Raw genomic sequence first — 13,853 nt, forward strand, 5'->3', positions numbered from 1 at the left:
CCTTTTGCCTATGCAGGATCTGCTATTGAAGGAGCTATGTCCATATGCCAAACCCTAGGTATCTGAGCCAAGCATATGTCCAGGGACCTGGGTTCCATCATTTTGGTTCCTTCTGTCCTTCAACAGCTGGAACTCATGGCTGTGGTGCTGCATTATTGTATGGATGGCCCTGTGGATATCCACAGCCCAATCTCCAGGATGTCTCCTTAGGGCCCTTTCACACGAACGTTCCAATTGGGTCTGCCTTTCAGTTTTTCAGGTGGATCCGATCGTAACCTCCATTCTTCTCTATGGAGCGGTGGATGTAAATGGACATGTGTCTATTTACACCCGCTTACATCCAATCCGATCCCGTCCACCCAAAACAGACGAATGGGGATTCCGTCTAGTAGATCATATTGGATGGCAGTCGGGTGTAAACAGACAGGTGGTCCGTTTACATCCAGCCCCCCCATAGGGAGAGGACTGTGTCTGTGTCGGCTCTGAATGTGCAGACTGTATACAGACCTGTCATCCGCCTGCTCAGCGGGGATCTCCGGAGAGATCCGCTCTCTGTGAAAGGGGCTTTTCTGTGCACATGCAGATCGCTGTTCCCTGTACACAGAGCTCTGTGTGTGACTGGCCACAGCCGATCAGCTGACTTGAGCCAAAATCAGCTGCCAAACTCGTGCTGTGTTCAACCAAAGCACAGGCTGACCCAAACCCGGCGGAGAGGCTGCAACATACCAGTACGTTGCCTGGCCTGCAGCTAACCCCTATGCGCAGTACAACTAATGTGGGTGGGTGGTCAGGGCCGTCTTTAATGTGGGGCAAAAGGGGCAGCTGCTTTGGGCCCAGTTATTGTTGAGGGGCCCAAAGCAGCTGCCCCTTGAGCCCCTTGTCATTGGGAGCCCTGGACTGGTGGCGGTTAGAGCAGGGTAAAACAGGAACCCGGGAGGGAGAAGAGCTTCCTGACCACCGGAGAGGTGAGGAGCAGCAGGCACAGTATACCTGACTCATCGCCACCACCCAGAGCCTGGATTCCTCCGATCTCCTCTCCACACCCAGCTCTGTCAGCGGCCCAGGGGACAGACGGATCGGGGGGACCCTGAGGACCAGTGGGAAGAGCATGCAGCCAGGGACTGCTATCTGCCCTCCTCTCCACTTCCAGCTCTGACAGCGGCTGGAGGACAGATGGATCGGGGGCCACCAAGAACCAACGGGAGGCAGACGGGGACTGCTACCCGCCCGTATAAAAATGGATCCCCTGGAAAGATCACAGCACCTCATCCAGAAGGAGGATGGGCGCTGACCAGCATGAAAGTCCTATGGAAGGTACTGGACATCACACACACCTACCCACTGACAGGGGAGCACAGGAGGCACTGCAGACAGGGCTAGGGGTCTCTCTCTCTCACCCCTCTTTCTCTCTCTCTCATCCCCCTCTCTTTGACCCCTCTCTCTCTCACCCCTCTGACTATTCTCTCTCACCCCCTCTCTGACCCCCCTCTCTGACCCCTCTCCCTCACCCCCTCTCTGTGACCCTCCCGTCTGACCCCTCTCTCTCACCCCCCTCTCTGTGACCCCGTCTGACCCTTCTCTCTGAACCCCCCCTCTCTCTCACCTCCCTCTATCTCTAACCCTCTCAGAGATTTTGGTCCATAGAGACATGATAGCATTTCGCAGTTGCTGCAGAATTGTCAGCTGCACATCCATGATGGGAATCTCTCGTTCTTTTGGATGAGATGTGGTGAGTGTGGAGGCCATTGGAGTACAGGGACCTCATTGTCCAGTGGTGAGATGATTGGAGCTTTGTGACATGGTGCATTATCCTGCTAGAAGGAGCCATCAGAAGATGGGGACACTGTAGTCATAAAGGGATGAACATGGTCATTATTGGGTTATTGGAGTTACTGTTGCCTTTCTATCATCTCAAACCAGTCTGGCCATTCTCCTCTGACCTCTGACATCAACGAGGCATTTTCCTCCACACAACTGCCACCCACTGGATATTTTCTCTTTTTCGGACCATTCTCTGTAAACCCGAGAGATGGTTGTGTGTGAAAATCCCAGTAGATCAGCAGTTTTTGAAATCCTCAGACCAGCCCGTCTGTCACCAACAACCATGCCACGTTCAAAGTCACTTAAATCTCATTTCTTCCCCATTCTGATGCTCGGTTTAAACCTCAAGTCATCTTCACCACGTCTAGATGCCTAAATGGATTGAGTTGCTGCCATGTGATTGGCTGATTAGCAATTTGTGTTACCAAGCAATTGAACAGGTGTACCTAATAAAGTGGCCCGTGAGTGTATGTGCAGTGTGGTGTGCTGTTGTACATTACAACGCTACTACGACTAGTGACAACTTCCATGAGTGTTACCATCTACTGTGGTCACTGACTTTTTTTTTCTCTATATGTTTGGCTGCTTGTTTGTTCTGCTTTATCAACGAGTAACACAATCATTATGGGCTTTGCCCTTGGCAGCAACTCTTTAATACTCTTTGGTGTTGCTGGGGACATCCACATTCCCCGGTACAGAAAGTGATGCCGTTTTCAGAGTTTTATAGCTGTCACCAAAAGAGGAACAGAGGGGAAATCTTACAATGGGGACACTAGTTCTGATAAATGGGATTTCCTTCTTTTGGAAGATATTTTTACTCACTTCCTGTTGTGAGGATACACACAAAAAAAATTACAAACAGCCATTATTGTTGCTATTAACCACTTGCTTACTTGGCACGTAAACCCCCCTCCTGCCAAGACCAATTTTCAGCTTTCAGCGCTGACGCACTTTGAATGACAATTGCGCGGTCGCGCTACACTGTACTCAAATAAAATTTTTGTCATTTTTTCCACATAAATAGAGCTTTCTTTTGGTGGTATTTAATCACAGCTGGGATTTTTATTTTTTGCTAAACAAAAAAAGATGGAAAAGTTTGTATAAAAAAAAATCATGTTTCATAGTTTGTTATAAAATTTTGCAAACAGGTAATTTTTCTTCTTCATTGATATGCGCTGACGAGGTGGCACTGGTGGGCACTGGTAGGTGGCACTGTGGGCACTTATAGGCTGCACTGATAGGCACAGATAAGGCGGCACTGATGGGCACAGATAAGGCAGCACTGATGGCCACTGATAAGATGGCACTGATGGACCCTGATGGGTGGCACTGATGGGTGGCACTGATAGGCACTGATAGGTACCACTGATAGATGGCACTGATAGGTGGCACTGATGGGTGGCACTGATGGGCACTGATAGGTACCACTAATAGATGGCACTGATAGGTGGCACTGATGGGTGCCACTGATAGGTGGCACTGATGGGCACTGGTAGGTGATACTGGTGGGCAGCACTGTTGATGAGGCACTGATTGTGGGCACTGATATGTGGCACTGTGGGCACTGATAGGTGGCACTGTGGGCACTGATAGGTGGCACTGTGGGCACTGGTAGGCGGCGCTGGCGGGCACTGGTAGGTGGCACTGTGGGCACTTATAGGCTGCACTGATAGGCACAGATAAGGCGGCACTGATGGGCACAGATAAGGCAGCACTGATGGCCACTGATAAGATGGCACTGATGGACCCTGATGGGTGGCACTGATGGGTGGCACTGATAGGCACTGATAGGTACAACTGATAGATGGCACTGATAGGTGGCACTGATGGGTGGCACTGATGGGCACTGATAGGTACCACTAATAGATGGCACTGATAGGTGGCACTGATGGGTGCCACTGATAGGTGGCACTGATGGGCACTGGTAGGTGATACTGGTGGGCAGCACTGTTGATGAGGCACTGATTGTGGGCACTGATATGTGGCACTGTGGGCACTGATAGGTGGCACTGTGGGCACTGGTAGGCGGCGCTGGCGGGCACTGGTAGGTGGCACTGGCAGGTGGCACAGGTGGGCACAGATGAGCTTTTGGCAATCTCCTTGATCGGGACCGATGTCCCTATCACGCTGCCAACGCGAGGAGAAAAAATAACCGATTACCGACTCTGTTTACATCACATGATCAGCTGTCTGTCATTGGCTGACAGCTGATCACGTGGTAAGGGGTCGGGATCGAACCCTTTCTCCGATCTGTGATCCAGTGAGTCTCATGGACTCGCTGATCACAGAGCGCGCCGTGTGGGCCCTGCAGGGCGCGCACAGGCCGCGCGGGCACGGGAGGACGTGAATAGACGTAATCCCAGCAAAGTAGGTCCGAATGACGGCTACATCGCGGATCTGAACTAGTTAATTATCCTTTTGTAGTAAAACCTTGCCCTTAAAATATTTACATATTTCATTGTTAAATGTTTAAAAAAATGTATGTACCACATCAGAGGAGATTCACTTAAACTGGAGCACTGTGAACCCGGTGCAGCTGTGCATGGTAGCCAATCGGCTTCTAACTTCAGCTTGTTCAATTAAGCTTTGGCAATAAAACCTGAAAGCTGATTGGTTTCTATGCACAGCTGCACCAGATTTTACATGCCTAATTTTTAGTAAATCGCCCCCCCCCCCCTCCCCCCTCCCCATTGTGTCTTTGTCAGAGCTCAGGACCCCTCCATCCCCCTCACTGTGTATTCAGCACTGACCGGGTGCAATAGACTGGCTCTAATGCATTAATCCCTGGCGCCCAATGAAGAGTAAGATTCGGGGGCCTGCCCTTCCCGTGGTGTCACCCATGCCTGATGCAACCAGAGCCACTTGTTACATTATTGACTATTCCTACATAATTAACCCCTTCACCTCTCTCCCCCCTCTGTACATCCCCTATGGAGCTGAGCAATTGTTACATTTCTGCTATGGACCCATTTATTCACCAATACATTTGTTGTTTCTCAAGAAAACAAGTTTAATATATTTTCTTTTTTTTGGGGGGGGAGGGGGGGGGGTGGAGACAAGGCTTTGTTTTGGGTTTGCAAAAAAAAAAATGTATGCAATCCATAGACAAAAAATTGTTAAAGAATAAAAAACTATAAAAGAATAACACATTTTTTTCTACTTTGACCAAAGTTAGTTTAAAAAAAAATATGAGAATGCCACATACAATTATACAATTATACATTACATTACATTATTCTATCATTTGTCTCACTAAAACTTTGATTCTGGTGCAAAGAATTATAAAGTTATTTACTAATGAAATAAGGCTTTGTTTATTTATTGCTAAAACTTTGTCTGGTCAATGTTTATAAACAGTGTTACTTTGTATCTCTCTATCTCCCGTCTGATCAATGTTTATAAACAATGTTACTTTGTATCTCTCTATCTCTGTCTGATCAATGTTTATAAACAATGTTACTTTGTATCTCTCTATCTCCCGTCTGATCAATGTTTATAAACAATGTTACTTTGTATCTCTCTATCTCCAGTCTGATCAATGTTTATAAGCAATGTTACTTTGTAGGGATGGTCCCGTTGTTCGGGTCGAACATAGGTGTTTATTTGTTCGCAGAACAAACAAACTTATGGGGCATTTGCAGCAAATTCGAGCGCCCCATAATGCACTGATGGCTGCTGATTGGCCAAAGCATGCACCTGACCTGCATGCTTTGGCCAGTCACGGCACGATCTGCTGTGAGAGCCATGATTGGCCAAAGGCAGGGTGCCTTTGGCCAATCATGGGTCAGGGGGCTAAGTCCACGCCCCACACTATATAATGCTGCTTACACGGCGGCCGTGTGTAGTGTGATAACGTAGAGAGGAGAACTTGAGCTAGATTAGGCAGGTTAGTTAGTGGCGTGCAGGCGGTCTAGTGTGTGTGTGTGTGTATATATATATATATATATATATATATACACAGTGCAGTCAGTGTAGAATATATATACAGTGCAGGCAATGTATTAATATATATATATATATATATATATATATATATATATATATATATATATATATACAGTGCAGGCAGTCTAGTCTAGTCTAGTATATATATATATATATATATGTGTGTGTGTGTACAGTGGAAACTTGGATTATGAGCATAATCCGTTCCAGGAGAATACTTGTAATCCAAAGCACTCGCATATCAAAGCGAGTTTCCCCATAGAAGTCCATGGAAACGAAGATAATTCGTTCCGCATTGACTTCTATTGCATGCAATACCGCATGTGGCCAGAGGTCAGGGGGCGCCGGAGAGCCTGGGAAATACTCAGGGGCAGCTCGGCTGAACTCGGAAACCCTTGGAAAGACTCGGAAACACTCGGGAACAGAGTATTTCTGAGTGTTTCTGAGTATATCCGAGTGATTCTGAGTATTTCCGAACGGCTCCAAACTGTTCCGAGTGTCACCGGCGCCCCCCCCCCCCCCCGCACCTCTGGCCAAATGCAGTACTGCACACCCCACTGGCCTGAATCCTGCTCGTTTTGTGAGACAACACTCGCAAATCGAGTCAGGATTTAAAAAAAAAAAAGTTGCGCATCTTTCAAAACGCTTGTTAACTGCGTTACTCGTAAGCCAAGGTTCCACTGTACAGTGCAGTCAGTGCAGAGTATATAATATAGTGCAGGGATATGCAATTAGCAGACCTCCAGCTGTTGCTGGAAGAGCTTGGTGCCAGCTTACGGGCACCAACAAAATGTGAGTGTATAATCTCTTTTTAAACAGCATTGAGATATTGCGCAATGATTGCTGTTTGTTTTTCTATGAGGATTTCTCTATGAGAATGGATACTTTATGCCCATAATATACTGGGGTCAGGTTGCAGGTGGAGTGGTTATCCCTTCTAAATGAACCAATGCCTTTATACCGGCATTCGGTGAGTGGCCAATCCATGTGGTGGTGAGGTTGTCACTGAAGTAGTGAACTTGTCACTAGGAATCACGGATGATAAATTTAAAAGCACAAGAATAATATATTCACTAAGGACAGTTTCCAACGAAATTTTTGCATACATTGGCACATAGCACATTGTATAATAATAATAATAATAATAATTGGATATTATAAGCTTGACATTTTTGGATGTATATATTGATACTATGCTGGAATATAATTATTGTTTGCGTATATATATGATGTAAAAAGTGGTGTATCTAACTTTAAGGTATTGGGGTAGCGCAACCAGCAATATTTTTATTTCATACCAGGCCACATGCCCTCAACACTGGGAGGGTGCTTTGGCCCCCCCCCCCGCCCCCAAAGCACCTTGTTCCCATGCTGATGGGGACAAGGGCCACTTCCTGACAACCCTTGCCATTGGATGTCAGGGTCTGCAGGTGGGGGGGGGGGGGCTTATCAGAGGCTGTAAGCCCCATTTAGCAATGGGGCCCCCAGATCCTGGCCCCCCTCTATGTGAATAGGTATTGTGTACATTGTACCCCTACCCATTCAACAAAAAGTGTCAAAAAGTAAACAAACACAAAAGATTGTTTTTGACTATGCCTTTATTAAAACGTAAAGAATGAAAATGCCGTGCCCCCCCCCCCAATCCTTTATCAGACCCTTATCCAAGCATGCAGCCCGACAGGACAGGAAAGGGAGGGCGATCGCCCCCCCACCACTAACCATACCAGGCCACATGCCCTCAACATTTCTGACAGTTCTTAAATAACTAAGGGGCACTGCCACCTGGTGATGTCACAGCCCGGGGCATCTTGGGTCTGTGATGTCACAAGGGAGTGGTGCCAAGAAGGCAGAGCTCCCCCTGCCTAAACCCCCCCCCCCAAGTTGAGGGCATGTGGCCTGGTATGATTTGGACGGGGGCGCTTGCTTGTCCCTCCCCTTTCCTGACCAACGGGCTGCATGCTTGGATAAGGGTCTGGTATGGATTTGGGAAGGGGACCTCTCAACGTTTTGGTTTTTTTTTCTTAATTTTTCATTGCTACCATTTGGTGGGGAAGCCCGCTGACAGCGGATGACTCATCGGTTGTTAAGGACGTGGCGACCGCTCTTTGTTGTTTACTGGTTGTGAAGGATCCTGGCGGCTGCCCGTTCCACATTTTGGGAACACTGCTTATTTACCACGTGCATTTTTTTTTTCTTTTTGTGAATTGACTTTCACTCCTGCAACCTGTTTCTGTGAATAGAGCCCCTTGTGAGAAGCTCACAGTGTGCGGTGAAATTAGAGAAAGCCATTTCAGTCCTGGAGAGGAGCCGGTACAACTGTGCAAGACTGAAGGCAAGGCCGGAGGTCGGCTTTAAGTATTTTTTATTTATTAGTGAGTATACAGAATAACCAGAATGATCCGGATCTGTCCACACAGCACAGGTAGAGCGATTGTCTGTTTGCCTGGATTTCCTAGAAAAGAATGATCACTATGTACCTGAGGAGTCACCTGAGGTTCAGGTATTATGTACCTGACAGGTGAGGGGGGAGGAGTCTGGGGGGGGGTGACATTACATGATATGATACAATGTATCTGACAGGTGAGGAGTCTGGGGGAGGTTACAATTCACAATACAATACAATGTATCTGACAGGTGAGGGGGGAGGAGTCTGGGGGAGGTGACATTACACGATATGATACAATGTATCTGACAGTGAGGGGGAGGAGTCTGGGGGAGGAGTCTGGGGGAGGTTACAATTCACAATACGATACAATGTATCTGACAGGTGAGGGGGGAGGAGTTTGGGGGAGGTGACATTACACGATATGATACAATGTATCTGACAGGTGAGGGGGATCCTTCCTGCCAGCCCTCTCTTCTAGGAAGGATAAGGGTGGGAATCTTCCCTTCCTTCTCCTCCCCATGCTGGAAAAATAAGGATAAGGATGGAGATTCCTGTTTCCAACCCCCCTTCTTCTGCAGTAAGGATAGGGATGATGACCCCCATCCTCCTCCAGGAAGGATAAGGATAGGGATGATTATCCCCTCCTGCAAGAAGGCTAAGGATAGTTATTGATGATCCTTCCCTGATATGGATAGAGATGATGATGCCCTCCTCCAGCAGGAAGGATAAGGATAGGGATTGATGATCTCCTCCTCCAGCAGGAAGGATAAGGATAGGGATTGATGATCTCCTCCAGCAGGAAGGATAAGGATAGGGATTGATGATCCTCCCCTGCTATGGATAGGGATGATGACGCCCTCCTCCAGCAGGAAGGATAAGGATAGGGATTGATGATCTCCTCCTCCAGCAGGAAGGATAAGGATAGGGATTGATGATCTCCTCCAGCAGGAAGGATAAGGATAGGGATTGATGATCTCCTCCTCCAGCAGGAAGGATAAGGATAGGGATTGATGATCTCCTCCTGCAGGAAGGATAAGGATAGGAATTGATGATCTCCTCCACCAGGAAGGATAAGGATAGGGATTGATGATCTCCTCCAGCAGGAAGGATAAGGATAGGGATTGATGATCTCCTCCTCCAGCAGGAAGGATAAGGATAGGGATTGATGATCTCCTCCTGCAGGAAGGATAAGGATAGGAATTGATGATCTCCTCCACCAGGAAGGATAAGGATAGGGATTGATGATCCTCTCCTGATATGGATAGGGATGATGACACCCTCCTCCAGCAGGAAGGATAAGGATAGGGATTGATGATCCTCCCCTGCTATGGATAGGGATGATGACGCCCTCCTCCAGCAGGAAGGATAAAGATAGGGATTGATGATCTCCTCCTCCAGCAGGAAGGATAAGGATAGGGATTGATGATCTCCTCCTGCAGGAAGGATAAGGATAGGGATTGATGATCTCCTCCAGCAGGAAGGAAAAGGATAGGGATTGATGATCTCCTCCTCCTGCAGGAAGGATAAGGATAGGGATTGATGATCTCCTCCAGCAGGAAGGAAAAGGATAGGGATTGATGATCTCCACCAGCAGGAAGGATAAGGATAGGGATTGATGATCTCCTCCTCCTGCAGGAAGGATAAGGATAGGGATTGATGATCTCCTCCAGCAGGAAGGATAAGGATAGGGATTGATGATCTCCTCCAGCAGGAAGGATAAGAATAGGGATTGATGATCTCCTCCAGCAGGAAGGATAAGGATAGGGATTGATGATCTCCACCAGCAGGAAGGATAAGGATAGGGATTGATGATCTCCTCCTCCTGCAGGAAGGATAAGGATAGGGATTGATGATCTCCTCCAGCAGGAAGGATAAGGATAGGGATTGATGATCCAGAACACACCTCCTAGGAGGGATAAGAATAGTCAGGGCCAGGACAAGGGGTGGGCAGGAGAGGTGGCTGCCCTGGGCACTGTGGTATCGTGCGAGGTGTGGGGTGGGGGGGGGGGGGTGCACCACGAGGAGATGAGGAGAGGGGATATGTGTTGGGAGGGGGGAATTTGTGGGGCATCAAGGGGTAAGAAATGTTCTAGGAGTGGAAATTGGGGGGGGCGAAGTGGTGATTTAGGGGCATTTGTGTTGGGAGGGGGAAGAGAATGTGTGGTAGAAGAAGGGGGGGGATTTGTATCTGGGGGGATTTTAACATGGGAAACTGATTTGTTCTGGGAGAATTTTTGCTTAGAGGATAAATATGCAGATCAATGCTCTTATTTGTTTTTTTTGGGGGGGGGGGGTTACTGACACATAACGCTCGGTTTAGCATGCTCGCCCTGGGCTCTGGAAGTCCTTGCCCCAGCACTGAGGATAGGGATCGATGACCTCCCCTGGAGGAGGAATGTGTTATGTGTTTAAGCTTATGATGACTCCTCCCCTTTCCTGTACAGACACAGCTATAGATGACAGCTGACTCTCGGTCACACCAGGCGAAACTAATCTCTGATTGGTCCAGGCGGACACACCTCCGACGCTCCTTCGCATTCCTCTATGACGTCGCCATAGTGGGCGGGCTGACCCCCCCACGGCGTTCTATTGACTCCTAGATACGCGTGAATGTAAAGAAAGGGTGGACGCGCCCCGCCCACCCCCTCGACCCTCGGCCAATCAGGAACGTAGTGACCGGCTGGGCTGAGGCGCACGTGGTCGGAGCCGAAGAATATCTGCAGAGTTCGGGTGACGTCATAGACAGTGCGGAGAGCTCGGGAGAGCGGAGCGGGTGAGTGTTCTATCCATAGAGATCATCACTGTATAATACAATGTATGGAGAAGGAGAATATACAATGTCATCAGATGAGAGAACAGCATGGAGGGGGGGGGGGGACTTCCCCAGGACCAGTCATATAGACGGCACTTCTGTATTCAAGCATTTCATTTAGATTTTGTGTTGTTTTTTTATTTTAGTTTATGTATCCTCTATAAATCTTATCTGTTCTCACACAGGGGGATTACTGAGCAATACATTATTTTTTTTTATATCTAATTTATGTATCTTCTGTATATCTGTCCTTACAGGGGTCATTTCTGAGTACCACTAAATTGATGTGTTTTTTTTTCTTTTTGTATTTTTTGTGTATCTTTGTATTTTTTTTTACTTCGGGGGGGGGGGGGGGGGGATACATTTTTCTATTTCTTTTTTTATATTTTTGTGTATCTTGGTATTTTTGTGGGTTTTTAAGAAATGTTTGTGTATTTTGTGGGGTTTTTTTTGTGGATTCTTTTGAATGTTTTTTTATATATTTTTTTGGTGTTGCTTGTGTGTGTGTGTGTGTGTTTTTTTTCTATTGCATGTTTTGTGTACTTTTTGTGCATTGTTTGTATTTTTTGTGTACTTATTAAAAAAATAAATAAATACATTTTTATTTTATTTATTTTAGATTTTTGTATTTTTTTTTATTGTGTGTCTTTTGTATTTTTTTTTCTATTTTTTGTATTTGTACCTTTTTTGTTTATATTTTTTTTTAATTATTTTGTCTGTTGGTCCATTTATTAATTTTGAACACTGGATTTGGTTTTCTTGTGTGTGTGTGTGTATAGGTGTGGGCAGCCTATTGCATTAGGGTGTGCACCACAAAGCTCAAACACACAGGGGTGTGTGTGTGTGTGTAATAAAATATATAGTGTTGAACCTCGGATTACGAGCATAATCCGTTCCAGGAGAATGCTTGTAATCCAAAGCACTCGCGTATCAAAATGAGTTTGCCCATAGAAGTCAATGGAAACGGAGATAATTCATTCCACATTGACTTCTATTGTATGCAGTACAGCATGTGGCCAGAGGCGGCGGGGCACCGGAGAGACTCAGAGACCGCTCGGATGCACTCGGAAACCCTCGGAAAGGCTCAGAAACACTCGGAACTGAGTGTTTCCGAGTGCATCCGAGCGGCTCCGAAGGACTCAGAGTGTCACCGGCGCCCCCGCACCTCTGGCCAAATGCGGTACTGCACACCGCAGAGGCTTGAATCCTGCTCGTTTTGCGAGACAACACTCGCAAACTGAGTCAGAATTTTTTAAAAATAATAGCTTGTATTGCGAAACGCTCGTAATCCGAGATATTACTGTGTGTGTATATATATATATATATATATATATATGTGTATGTGTGTGTGTGTATATATATATATGTATGTGTGTGTGTGTGTGTGTGTGTGTATGTATATATATATATATATATATATATATATATATATATATATATATATATATATATATATATATATATATATATACATGCAGCATTTTATTTTATTTTTTTGTGGACTGAAGGGTGTCCGTTCACTGTCAGATCTCTACAGGCTAATGATTCTGTAGTCCAAGATAAGGGATAGGAGGGCTATATAGGCGATTTGAACTAACACAGGACGTGTGTAGAGGGCACATTTGTTGAGGGTCACATACACTTTAGGTATGTCTGTTGCCTGGGACTTTTATTTAGTGTCATCTCCATGTCAGCACTATAATTGTCCTTTCTTTGCTACTGATTACTTATTGGCGTGTTGTGAAGCATTGACGCATTTTGTAACAAATGTTTTTGTGCCCTTCCCGGGCACATAGGCAGCAATTGTATTTGTGGTGTCTTTGTGTTTAGCCTGCTCTGTTGATCCCCCTGCTCAGTAGTATCCTCAGCTCTGCTGATCCCTTGTTTAGTAGTAACCCCCAGCTCTGCCGATCCACCACTCAGTAGTATCCCCAGCTCTGCTGATGCCCCACTCAGTAATATCCTCAGCTCTGCTGATGCCTCAGTCAGTAGTATCCCTAGCTCTGCTGATCCCTTGTTTAGTAGTAACCCACAGCTCTGCTGATCCCCCGCTCAGTAGTAACCATAGCTCTGCTGATCCCCCGCTCAGTAGTAACCATAGCTCTGCTGATCCCCCGCTCAGTAGTAACCATAGCTCTGCTGATCCCCCACTCAGTAGTAACCATAGCTCTGCTGATTCCCCGCTCAGTAGTAACCATAGCTCTGCTGATCCCTTGTTTAGTAGTAACCCCCAGCTCTGCTGATCCCCTGCTCAGTAGTAACCCCCAGCTCTGCTGATCCCCCGCTCAGTAGTAACCCCCAGCTCTGCTGATCCCCCGCTCAGTAGTAACCCCCAGCTCTGCTGATCCCCCGCTCAGTAGTAACCCCCAGCTCTGCTGATCCCCCCCCGCTCAGTAGTAACCCCCAGCTCTGCTGATCCCCCCCCCCCCGCTCAGTAGTATCCCCAGCTCTGCTGATCCCCCTGTCAGTAGTATCCCCAGCTCTCCTGATCCCCCTGTCAGTAGTATCCCCAGCTCTGCTGATGCCCCACTCAGTAATAACCCCCAGCTCTGCTGATCCCCCTCTCAGTAATAAACCCCAGCTCTGCTGATCCCCCCGCTCAGTAGTATCCCCAGCTCTGCGGTTCCTAAGCTCTGCTGATCCTCCGTTTAGCAGTATCCCCTACTCAGCAGTATCCCCAGCTCTGCCGATTCCCCCCCGCTTAGTAGTATCCCCAGCTCTGCTGATCCCCCCCCCCCCGCTCAGTAGTATCCCCAGCTCTGCTGATTCCCCCCCCCCCGCTCAGTAGTATCCCCAGCTCTGCTGATCCCCCCCGCTCAGTAGTATCCCCAGCTCTGCTGATCCCTTGTTTAGTAGTAACCCACAGCTCTGCTGATCCCCCGCTCAGTA

At 47.3% G+C, this 13,853-nt stretch overlaps 1 protein-coding gene across 1 annotated transcript in view; it reads left to right on the forward strand.

The window, feature by feature from the left end:
- The first annotated feature begins 10,813 nt into the window (after positions 1 to 10,813).
- Positions 10,814 to 13,853, forward strand: part of LOC141139047 (L-threonine 3-dehydrogenase, mitochondrial-like) — a 47,412-nt gene continuing 44,372 nt past the window's right edge. Inside the window, exon 1 of the mRNA XM_073624823.1 lies at positions 10,814 to 10,925. The gene's annotated coding sequence lies outside the window, so the exon portion shown is untranslated. The remainder of the gene's footprint in view (positions 10,926 to 13,853) is intronic.

This window comes from Aquarana catesbeiana, linkage group LG04 (assembly GCF_042186555.1).
Source record: "Aquarana catesbeiana isolate 2022-GZ linkage group LG04, ASM4218655v1, whole genome shotgun sequence".
Classification (NCBI taxonomy): Eukaryota; Metazoa; Chordata; class Amphibia; order Anura; family Ranidae; genus Aquarana; species Aquarana catesbeiana.